Here is a 10,736-nt window from a genome sequence, read left to right as displayed (position 1 = left end):
AAAAAAAAAAAAAAAAAAAAAAAACCTCCCTGGATCATTGTCTTTTCTTATGGAGTGATAAAGTAACCTTTCTTGAAGTGTATCAGTCCATAACCATTCAAGATGCTGAAACCTATTCCCTGGTCTTGAATGGAAAATGTGATTCTGCTAAAGCTTCTCTGTCCTTCCCTATGTCTGTGAAACCTTAACGTCTCTACTTCGGAACGCTGATCCCACTCATGTGGAGTTGATGTTTCCAGGTGGCTCTTTCCAAGCTTTGCATTTAAGTAAATTCTGTATTTAATCATATATTTGAAACTTTATTATTTACTGCTGACATCAATTTCTGTCGCATTGTAAGAGCCTCACTAGAGGGCACCTGTCGCCATGTTGTAAAACTCACACTTGTCAGAAAGACATGGGTTGCGGTTTCTCCCCCTCCCTCGCTCCGGATGAAGCTACTTAGCTGACACAGATGGTCACCTCCATTACCAAGTAGAGCCAGGATGAACTATGTGTGACCAAGGGTGTTGTCAAGTGCTCTTCCCTGAGGACTGATCAGTGTTTATCTTCAAAACATGTACTTAAGGGTGGTACAGAACAGTGAAGTTTCTTTCTCTCTTTTCAACCTCTTAGCTGTTTACCTCTATTTCCCGTCACATTCTGGTCTAAGGCTTATGCATTAATAAAACGGTTTTATTTCTTTTATTTCTTTATCTATTATCTCTATACATCTATAGGTGTTTTGTCATTTGGGGGAAGTTTTTTTTGTCTTGTTTTCAATTATATTTTCTCAACAATTAGAAAGTGAAGTAAAAAGTATTTGTTGGGCCAGACGCAGTGGCTCCCGCCTGTAATCCCAGCACTTTGGGAGGCCGAGGCAGGTGGATCACTTGAAGTCAAGAGTTTGAGACCAGGCTGGCCAACATGGTGAAACTCGTCTACAAAAATACAAAAATTAGCCGGGCATGGTGGCACGCGCCTGTAATTGCAGGTACTCCGCTAGCTGAGGCAGGGGAATCGCTGAAACCCAGGAAGCAGAGCCTGCAGTGAGCCCAGATCCCGTCACTGCCCTCTAGCCTGGGCTACAGAGAAATACTCTGCCTCAAAACAAAAGAAATAAGTAAATAAATAAAGTAATAAATCTCTTCCGCAAATGTGCTGAGACAACTAACTGGATATCCACATGGAAAAGAATAATGTTGGATCCCTATCTCACACAATCAAAATTTTATTTTAAAATGTTAAAAAAAAAAAAAAAAAAAGGAAAAAAAGGGAAGAGAGAGAGAGGAGGAAGGGAGCACTGCGGGAGCGGGTGTTACTTTGTCGCCCAGGCTGGCCTGGACCCCAGGCTCAGCGATCCTCCCGCTGCTGCTTCCTGAGTAGCTGGGTCCTCAGGCTGCCGCTCCCGCGCCAGCATCCCTGCTGTGTTTATCTAGCAGGTGGTCACCTCACTCCTCGCCGGCCCGAGCACTCCGTCCCGCATCCCAGGTGGTGGCTTTAGGGAAGTCTCTGAAGCTGAGCACAGGATGGACCCTCCTTCCCAAGTGAATGGCGAATAGAAAGGGAGAGGATTTCTATTCTGTTTTGTGGGCCGTCAGCATGAAATCGTACCTTCCGCCAGGCAGGGCCTTGCATTTCACATTCTAGTTTGCATACCTGTTCCAGATAATTCCAGGGCTTTGGAATCATGCCTCAGTCTTCTTAGCCGGTCTCGCCTCCAAAAGCCGAAAACAGAGGCCCTGGAAGCCAGGCTGAGACGCACAGGTGCCGCCGCGGCTCCTCCCTCTGTCTGTTCTAAAGGGTAAAGTCTCTCTGCCTCGCTCCCCGCCCGCACCTCGCCCAGGCCCCGCCCACCTCCTCGCGGGTCCCGCCCAGCCCTGGCTTCTTTCCTGCGCGCGCAGCTTCGCGCAAACCCGGAAGCGGACCTCGTGGAGTGACTGTCCCATCGCCGCCGCGCGTGAGTTTCGCTTTGTGTTGTATTAAGTCTGCGCTTCCCGGGTCCCTGGCGCTTCTGTACCTGGGTCGTGGGGTCCCCACAAACCTGGAATTTCTCAGCCCTCTTCCTTCACCCAGAGCAAATTGCAACGACCCGTGAGAGTCCGGGGGTCGCTTCCTTGTGGGTTTAAGGTCGCCCTGAGGCTCCTCCCGTCCTGAGTCTTTCTGCTATCGGGCAATGTATACATTTTCTTTTCTTTTTTTTTTTATTTTTGAGACGGAGTCTCGCTCTGTCGCCCAGGCTGGAGTGCAGTGGCCGGATCTCAGCTCACTGCAAGCTCCGCCTCCCGGGTTTACGCCATTCTCCTGCCTCAGCCTGCCAAGTAGCTGGGACCAGAGGCGCCCGCCACCTGGCCCGGCTAGTTTTTTGTATTTTTTAGTAGAGACGGGGTTTCACTGGGTTAGCCAGGATGGTCTCGATCTCCTGACCTCGTGATCCGCCCGTCTCGGCCTCCCAAAGTGCTGGGATTACAGGCTTGAGCCACCGCGCCCGGCTACATTTTCTATCATGTCGTTTTCCTGTTCTGAAACTTTTTCTGACTCCTCCCGCCTCGCGCTTTTTAAAGTCCTCCTATGAGAGGTGAATTCCCGCCCTGGGCGCCTCCCAGTCTCGACCTTGTCCGCCCCAGCAGCGCAGCGCCGCCCTCCCAGTCCCGAGGAGGCCGCGTCTTATGCCTGGTCCTGGGATCCTGCAGACCCTACCCTTGTCTTAAGGCGCCGTTGCCCCGTCACCTCCCTCCTCGTGCGGGCCCTGCTGCTCCCCAGGTTCCTCTCCGCCGTCACCGCTTTCCCTGAACTCCCGTTGGGGAGATGCCTGGGGCCTGTCCTGTGACATGGGTTGTTCTTGCCTGCCCATCTCCAGCCCCTGGAAAATGCGCTCCCCTGGGATGCAGGTGTTTTACTCCAAACCTTCCTGTGTCTTAGTCCAAAGCCTCTGGTGATTGTGTGGGCCAAAGGGATCAGGAGACAGACGTAGAGCCGTAGAAAACCTGAGACAAAAAAAAAGAATAAGAAAGACTCATAACAGATGGCAAAGTAGAGGATGGTGAGGGATTTGCCAAGAGACAGCAGATGTGGAGGGAAAAAAAGCAGGAGGAGAAAAGCTAGATTTACAGAGAGAAGAAGGACAGCAAGGTAGGGAGAGGAACAGCAAAGAGGGAGGCTCATCAGAGTGAGGGAGAGGAAAAGGGATTTGGAGCCGGGGCAGACAGAGCAGAGTGGTGCTGGTGGCAAGGAGAACAGAGGGAGAACCACAGCAGGGAGGACACCTGGGGATCTGGGGTTCCAGAGAGCGGATAAAGGGGGGTATAACAGGGAAGAGAGAATTTAAGAGGGAGAGCAAAGGAGGCACAGAGATGGTGTTGCGGGAAACTGAGGACTGGAGAGACCAATATGCGGGAGACAGAGGATGTTTATTCAAAGTAGGCACTGGCTCAGTGGATTTACATCTAAAAAGCTGAGCCATTTCAACAAAGACAGAGTGGGCTTTTTATAAGCAGGCTCACATTAGCAAAATAAAAGCAGTTAATCGTGTAATGATTGGTCACGTAATCTATACCATAGCATAACTTGTGACCTTGCATAGCTGGTGGTCTTGTAGCTGCAATGAAAGAAAAACAAGAACAGCTAAATACAGACTTTTTTTTTCTTACTTTTTTTTTTTTTTTTTTTCTTTTGAGACAGAGTCTCGCTCTGTCGCCCAGGCTGGAGTGCAGTGGCGCGATCTCGGCTCACTGCAAGCTCCGCCTCCCGGGTTCCCGCCATTCTCCTGCCTCAGCCTCCGGAGTAGCTGGGACTACAGGTGCCCGCCATCTTGCGCGGGTAGTTTTTTGTAGTTTTTAGTAGAGAGGGGGTTTCACCGTGTAGACCAGGATGGTCTCGATCTCCTGACCTCGTGATCCACCCGTCTCGGCCTCCCAAAGTGCTAGGATTACAGGCTTGAGCCACCGCGCCCGGCCTTTTCTTCACTCTTGTTCTAAAGTGGGGGTGTTCGACTTTGCAAACAGTGTTTGCAAAGTCGTTATCTTTTTTATTTATTTGTTTTTTTTTTTTTTTTTTTTTTTTGAGGCGGAATCTGGCTCTGTCACCCAGGCTGGAGTGCAGTAGTGTGGATCTCGGCTCACTGCAAGCTCCCAACTCCTGGGTTCAGCCATTCTCCTGCTTAGCCTCCTGATAGTGGGTACTTACAGGTGCCCGCTACCCACGTACGACTAATTTTTTTTTTTTTTTTTTTTTTTTTTTGTATTTTTTGTAGAGACAGGGTTTCAACCGTGTTAGCAGGATGGTCTCGATCCCCTGACCTCGTGATCCGCCACCTCGGCCTCCCAAATTGCTGGGATTTACAGGCGTGAGCCACTGCGCCTGCCCAGACCAAAACTGTCCTTGAAGTTGAGCTTGCTAGCAGAGGGCAAAACATGTTCTTTTCTTTCTAACCCTTGCTTTGCCTGTTAATTTTTCTTGGAGTGGAATGAATGCAGATTGATTTTTTAAATTTCTGCCTCACAGGGTTTTCTTCCCCTTTGTGCTTTTTATAAATAATTTAATAGAAACACCACTATTACTTGGACTTCTTCATGAAAGAGCAGGTTTTTCTTCTTTAGACACAGGCTGATATTTATACTAGACGCTATTGCTGTAGTGGTAGTCTGCCTGGTACATTGCTTCTATTAGTTGACTGGAATGTATCGTAACAAGGAGAGGTAAAATTATTCATCGGTGGAAACTTTGGGGTTATAGCACTATATAAGGTTAGTTATTTCCTGAGTCACAAAATTGAGCAGGTGGTTTGATTAGAAAGATAAGTCTTTTTTTTTTTGGAGAAGGAGTTTCGCTCTATTGCCTAGGCTGGGAGTGCCAATGGCATGATCCATGGCTCACCACAACCTCCACCCTCCTCTGGTTCAAGAGTTCTCCTGCCTGAGCCTCCTGAAAGTCTGTGATTACAGGAATTGCACCCACCATGCCTAGTTATTTTGTCTTTTTTTGGATACGCGGTTTCTCCATGTTGGTGGAGGCTGGGTCTTGGAACTCCCGACCTCAGGTGATCCACCCGACTTGGCCTCGCCAAAAGGGACTGGAATACAGGCATGGCGGACCACTACTGGCCTTTATAAATAACAAGTTCTTTTTTTTTTTTTTTGAGACGACATCTCTCTCTTGTGGCCCAGGCTGAGTGGCAGGGCGCGATCTTGGCTCACTGCAAGCTCCGCCTCCTGGGTTCACGCCATTTCCTGCTCAGCACTCTGGACTAGCTGGGACTACAGGTAGCCCATCACCCGCACCCGGCTTAATTTTTTGTATTTTAGTTACAACGGTTTCACCGGTGTTAGCCCAGGATGGTCTCGATCTCCTGACCCTTGTGATCCATCCGCCTCAGCTCCCAAAGTGCTGGATTACAGGCGTGGCCACCGCGGCCTGTGGCTGGAAAACTACTACTCTTAAGATTTTAACCACATTTACTTGTTGACTAGTCCTCAAGCTTCAGCTGTGGGTAACTCTCAGCTTCCAGTGTGTGACATAGAGCAGGGCTTGTCGTCCCCTCGAGCTTCAGCCATGCATACACTGGTCAGCCTCTGGAGTGACCAGAACAGGGGTGTCGTCGTCAGCAGCAGCTTGATCTCATCTCAGGATCAGCCCAGTTGGATGATCTGGGTCTTGCTGGCTGGTCCACTTGTCCTGAGCTGCTGGTTTCAGCTGACTGTGGTGGATCTAAGGCACGATTCCTGCAAGTTTAACAGCAGTGGGTGTGGACAAGATTACAGTATAGGGCTCATCCTATATGGGTCCTAGGGAAGTTGGATTCTACTTTTTAACCTAAACAGAGTCTCCAGGTTTAAAGGGGTGTACTGGATCTGTCAGACTTACAGGCATTCTTTCTCGTATTCAGTGATGGACTTCTTGCATGGCTATTCTTAAAGCCTGCATTTGCTTTCTTAAAGTTAATCCTCTAGTTGTTGGAGATCACTTTTAATTTGACTTATGAGTGGAGGAGGCCGACTGAACAAACTCTCATAAGGTGAATACCTAGTTTGTTTGGTGAGGGTGCACCTGACTCCAAGAAGGACCATTGGAAAGACCTGATCTTATCTCAGATGAGTTTCTTGGCAAGATTTCTTCAGTAGCTGCTTGAGTGTCCAGTTCATGCATTTTACTTTCCTTGAACTTTGCGGCTGACAGTCTCTGTGTAACTTCTATTTTATTTTTAGCAGTCTTGCAAAATCTTACACCATTTCAGCTACAGATGCCAGCCTATTGTCTGACTTTAAAGTTAGAGGCAGTCCAAACCTGGGGATAATGTCTTTTATCAGTACTTCAGTCACTTCTTGTGCTTTTTCTGTCATGGGGAAAGCCTTAACTTATCCTGAAAAGTACAACTAAGCACTAGCATATACCAATAGCCTCTGGCATGGGGCAGTTCAGTAAAGTTTATAAGCAAGTTTTCACAAGGCCTGGCTCCTACTTCGTGAATTGGGGCTGAGTAGGCCCCTGTCGTGGGTTATTCTGAGCTCAGGTTAAGCATTGTTCGCAAATGGCTGGAGTGACAGCAGAGAGGGACGGCACACAGAAATGGCATTTTCGTGGCCTGGTGCAGTGGCTCACGCCTGTAATCCCAGCACTTTGGGAGGCCAAGGCAGGCAGATTATGAGGTCCAGGTTTCAAGACCAGTCTGACTAACATGGTCACAACCCATCTCTACTAAAAATACAAAAAAAAAATCCGATCGTGTTGATGGGCACCTCTAATCCCAGGTAGTCGGGAGGCTGAGGCAGAAGAAACTCTTGAACCCGGGAAGCAGAGCTTGCAGTAAGCCGAGATCGTGCCACTGCACTCCAGCCTGGGCGAGAGAGCAAGACTCCGTCTCAAAAACAAAAAAAAAGGAAAGAAAGAAATGGCACTACATAAAGTTTCTAATGCTGTTTTTCTTATATGAGTTTCTTGGTGAATTTGCTTCACAAACTTAGGAGCTAACATCTTTGGAATGGCTAGTCTGCCATAGAAGAACTTCTACCACTTTCTTTTAATATATTTTTCATCTTCTTGGGCACCCCAGGCTCTATGATTTGGAGTATAACTTGGATCCTCTTGGAGAGGAGGTTCTGGGAGGAGAGACATAGCTAAGCTTCCTCTTTAAAATGCGGCGTAATCATTGCTGCCCGCGTTGCAACCTGAACAGGGGTTGCTCCTGGTTTTAATTCTGCTACTGGTATATGATTTACAGCTAACCCAGGTGGGTTGTCCTCAGCCTATACTCCAGGAATTTCTTTAACTAAGTGAAATAATAATTTTTGTTCTTCTTGGCCGGGCGCGGTGGCTCAAGCCTGTAATCCCAGCACTTTGGGAGGCCGAGACGGGCGGATCATGAGGTCAGGAGATCGAGACCATCCTGGCTAATACGGTGAAACCCCGTCTCTACTAAAAAATACAAAAAACTACCCGCGCAAGATGGCGGGCCCCTGTAGTCCCAGCTACTCGGGAGGCTGAGACAGGAGAATGGCGTGAACCCGGGAGGCGGAGCTTGCAGTGAGCTGAGATCCGGCCACTGTGCCCCAGCCTGGGCAGCAGAGCAAGACTCCGTCTCAAAAAAAAAAAAAATAATAATAATAATTTTTGTTCTTCTTGCATATGAGGCTGCATTGGTGCCTGAAAAAGGAGCTGGGTGCTGTGGCTCACTCCTTAATCCCACCATTTTCAGAGACTGCGGCAGGGGATTGCTTGAGTACAGGAGTTCGAGGCCAGCCTGGCAACATAGTGAGACTTTGTCTTGGCCAAAAATAAATAAATAAAATTAACCAGGCATGATAGTGCACACCTGTACTCCCCACTACTCTGGAGGCTGAGGCAGGAGGATCACTTGAGCCCAGGAAATCCGGGGTACTGTCAGCCAAGATCATGCCACTGCACTGCAGCCTGGTCAACAGAGCAAGACCCTGTCTGAAAAGAATAAAAGGGGTGGGTGAGTTTGGGTTCAGATGAGTGGGTGAATTCATTGGATATGATTACCTGTGACATGTTGACTTCTCTGTATATAATCTAATAACTTAAAACTTGTTTAAATTATACAGATGAGATTGAGAATTTTAAAATTCCTATCTATGAGACATGTACATCCTATAAATCTTGGCATAGAGGTCAGCTTCTACTTGGAATCCCTATTCAGCCAGAGGGCAATGACTTATTCAGTTGTGAATTACTCTGTTCCTTTTTTGCAGGGTGGGGTAGGAAGTGGTGCAGTGCAGTGGGAAAAAAAATCAGTTTCTGTTATAACATAATACTTTTAATTAAATTACTTAATAATTCATATTTTGTGACTGGGCCTGGCTCTGTCACCCAGGATGGAGTGCAGTATCATCTCTTCTAACTGCAGCCTCGACCTCCTGGACTCAAGCGATCCTTCTACCTCAGCTTCCTAAGTAGCTGGGACCACAGGCGTGAGCCACCAAGTCAGGCAAGTTTTGTATTTTTTTAAATAAAAACAGGTTTCACTACGTTTCCCGGGCTGGTCTCAAAATCCTGAGCTCAGAGGATCTTTCTGCCTTGGCCTCCCAAAATACTGGGATTACAGGGATAAGCCACCACACCTTGCCTACGTAATACTTTTTAAAAGGGACATGAAAACATGATTGCTCATGCCAGTAACCCCAGCACTTTGGGAGATGGAGGTGAGTGGGTCACCTAAGGTGAGGAGTTCAAGACCAGCCTGGCCAACATGGTGAAACCTGGTCTCTACTAAAAGTACAAAGGTTAGCCAGGCGTGGTAGTGTACACCTGTAGTCACAGCTAATGGGGAGGCTGAGGCATGAAAATCACTTAAACCTGGGAGGTAGTGGTTGCAGTGAGCAAAAATCATGCCACTGCACTGCAGCCTGGGTGGGAGAGTGGGTCTCCATCTCACAAAAACAAGCAACAAAAAATAAAATGAAAAACAAAAGGGACATCAAAAGTGCTTCTGTGCTCATGTGTAATAGATTTACTTTATTTTCTTTCTGTTTCCTCTTCATTTCTTTCTTTATTCTTTTTGTGGGGGGGTGGGGGGTAGAATCTTACACAGTCACCCAGGCTGGAGTGTAGTGGCATGATCTCAGTTCACTGCAACCTCTGCCTCCTGATTTCAAGCGATTCTTTTGCCTCAAACTCTCAAATATGTGGGACTACAGGCCCGCACCTCCATGCCCAGCTAATTTTTGTACTCTTAGCAGAGATGAGGTTTCACCCTGTTGGCCAGGCTGGCCTTGAACTCCTGACCTCAGGTGATCCACCCACCTTGGCCTCCCAAAAGTGCTGGGATTATAGGCGAGAGCAACCATGCCCAGCCGAGATAAATCTTAGTTTTCAAAATTTCTTTTTTAATACCTAATCACAGAGAGGAGGCTGCAGTGCCAAGTGGAGGAAGCAGGAACTGGACCGTGAATAGTGGCTGGGTGGGCACCATGGCTGGGATCACCACAATCGACACAGTGAAGTGTGAGATCCAGGTTCTGCAGTAGCAGGCAGATGATGAAGAGGAGCGAGCTGAGCACCTCCAGCAAGGAGTTGAGGGAGAAAGGCAGGCCTGGGAACAGGCTGAGGCTGAGGTGGCCTCCTTGAACCATAGGACCCAGCTGGTTAAAGAGGAGCTGGACTGTGCTCAGGAGCGCCTGGACACTGCCCTGCAAAAGCTGGGAGAAGTGGAAAAAGCTGCTGAGGAGAGTGACAGAGGTATAAAGGTTATTGAAAACCAGGCCTTAAAAGATGAAGAAAAGATGGAACTTCAGGAAATCCAACTCAAAGAAGCTAAGCACATTGCAGAAGAGGCAGATAGAAAGTATGAAGAGGTGGTTCATAAGCTGGTGATCATTGAAGGAGACATGGAAGGCACAGAAGAACAAGCTGAGCTGGCAGAGTTGCGTTGCTGAGAGTTGGATGAGCAGATCAGACTGATGGACCAGAACCTGAAGTGTCTTGAGTGCAGCTGAAGAAAAGTACTCTCAGAAAGAAGATAAATGTGAGGAAGAGGTGAAGATTCTTACTGATAATCTCAAGGAGGCAGAGACCCGTGCTGAGTTTGCTGAGAGATCAGTAGCCAAGCTCAAAAAGACAATTGACTTGGAAGATAAAGTGAAATGCACCAAAGAGGAACACCTCTGTACGCAAAGGGTGCGGGACCAGACTCTGCTTGACCTGAATGAGATGTAGAATACGCCAGTCCCACCCCCACTGCTGCTCCTCCCTCTGACCCTGATTCCGCCTGAGGCCAGCCTGCCGGAAGCTGACTCTTCTATTTTCTTTTTTTTTTTTGAGATGGAGTCTCGCTCTGTTACCCAGGCTGGAGTGCAGTGGCGCAATTTTGGCTCACTGCAAGCTCTGCCTCTCGGGTTCACACCATTCTCCTGCCTCAGCCTCCTGAGTAGCTGGGGCCACAGGTGCCCACCACTACACCCGGCTAATTTTTTTGTCTTTTTTAGTAGAGACGGGGTTTCACCGTGTTAGCCAGGATGGTCTCGATCTCCTGACCTCATGACCCGCCCGCCTTGGCCTCCCGAAGTGCTGGGATTACAGGCGTGAGCCACCACACCCGGTGTGAAGCTGACTGTTAACTGAGGGCTGATCTTTAACTGGAAGGCTGCTTTCTCTTTTGCCACCCTCTCCTCCCCTGCCTCTTTCACCAAACTGTCTCTGCCTCTCCCTGGAGATTCCAGCTGGGCTGGAGACTTGAGAACTTTTGAAACAGCATTTAAGGGAATGTGAGCATAATGTCTTTAAAATGCATGTTGTGATGTAAA

The 10,736-nt window shown here is 48.2% G+C and overlaps 1 long non-coding RNA gene and 1 pseudogene across 1 annotated transcript in view; one reads left to right on the top strand and one right to left on the bottom strand.

The window, feature by feature from the left end:
* LOC108524187 (uncharacterized) overlaps positions 1-1,805 on the bottom strand; it is a 19,203-nt gene extending 17,398 nt beyond the window's left edge. The window contains exon 1 of the long non-coding RNA XR_001883996.1: positions 1,639-1,805. This is a non-coding gene — a long non-coding RNA (uncharacterized LOC108524187). The remainder of the gene's footprint in view (positions 1-1,638) is intronic.
* Positions 1,806-1,900: 95 nt separating this feature from the next.
* On the top strand, positions 1,901-10,222 carry LOC108524186 (tropomyosin alpha-3 chain pseudogene; annotated as a pseudogene).
* The last annotated feature ends 514 nt before the right edge of the window (positions 10,223-10,736 follow it).

This window comes from Rhinopithecus bieti, unplaced genomic scaffold, assembly GCF_001698545.2.
Source record: "Rhinopithecus bieti isolate Rb0 unplaced genomic scaffold, ASM169854v2 scaffold_82268, whole genome shotgun sequence".
NCBI classification, from domain to species: domain Eukaryota; kingdom Metazoa; phylum Chordata; class Mammalia; order Primates; family Cercopithecidae; genus Rhinopithecus; species Rhinopithecus bieti.
This window is presented reverse-complemented; position numbering and strand designations above follow the sequence as displayed.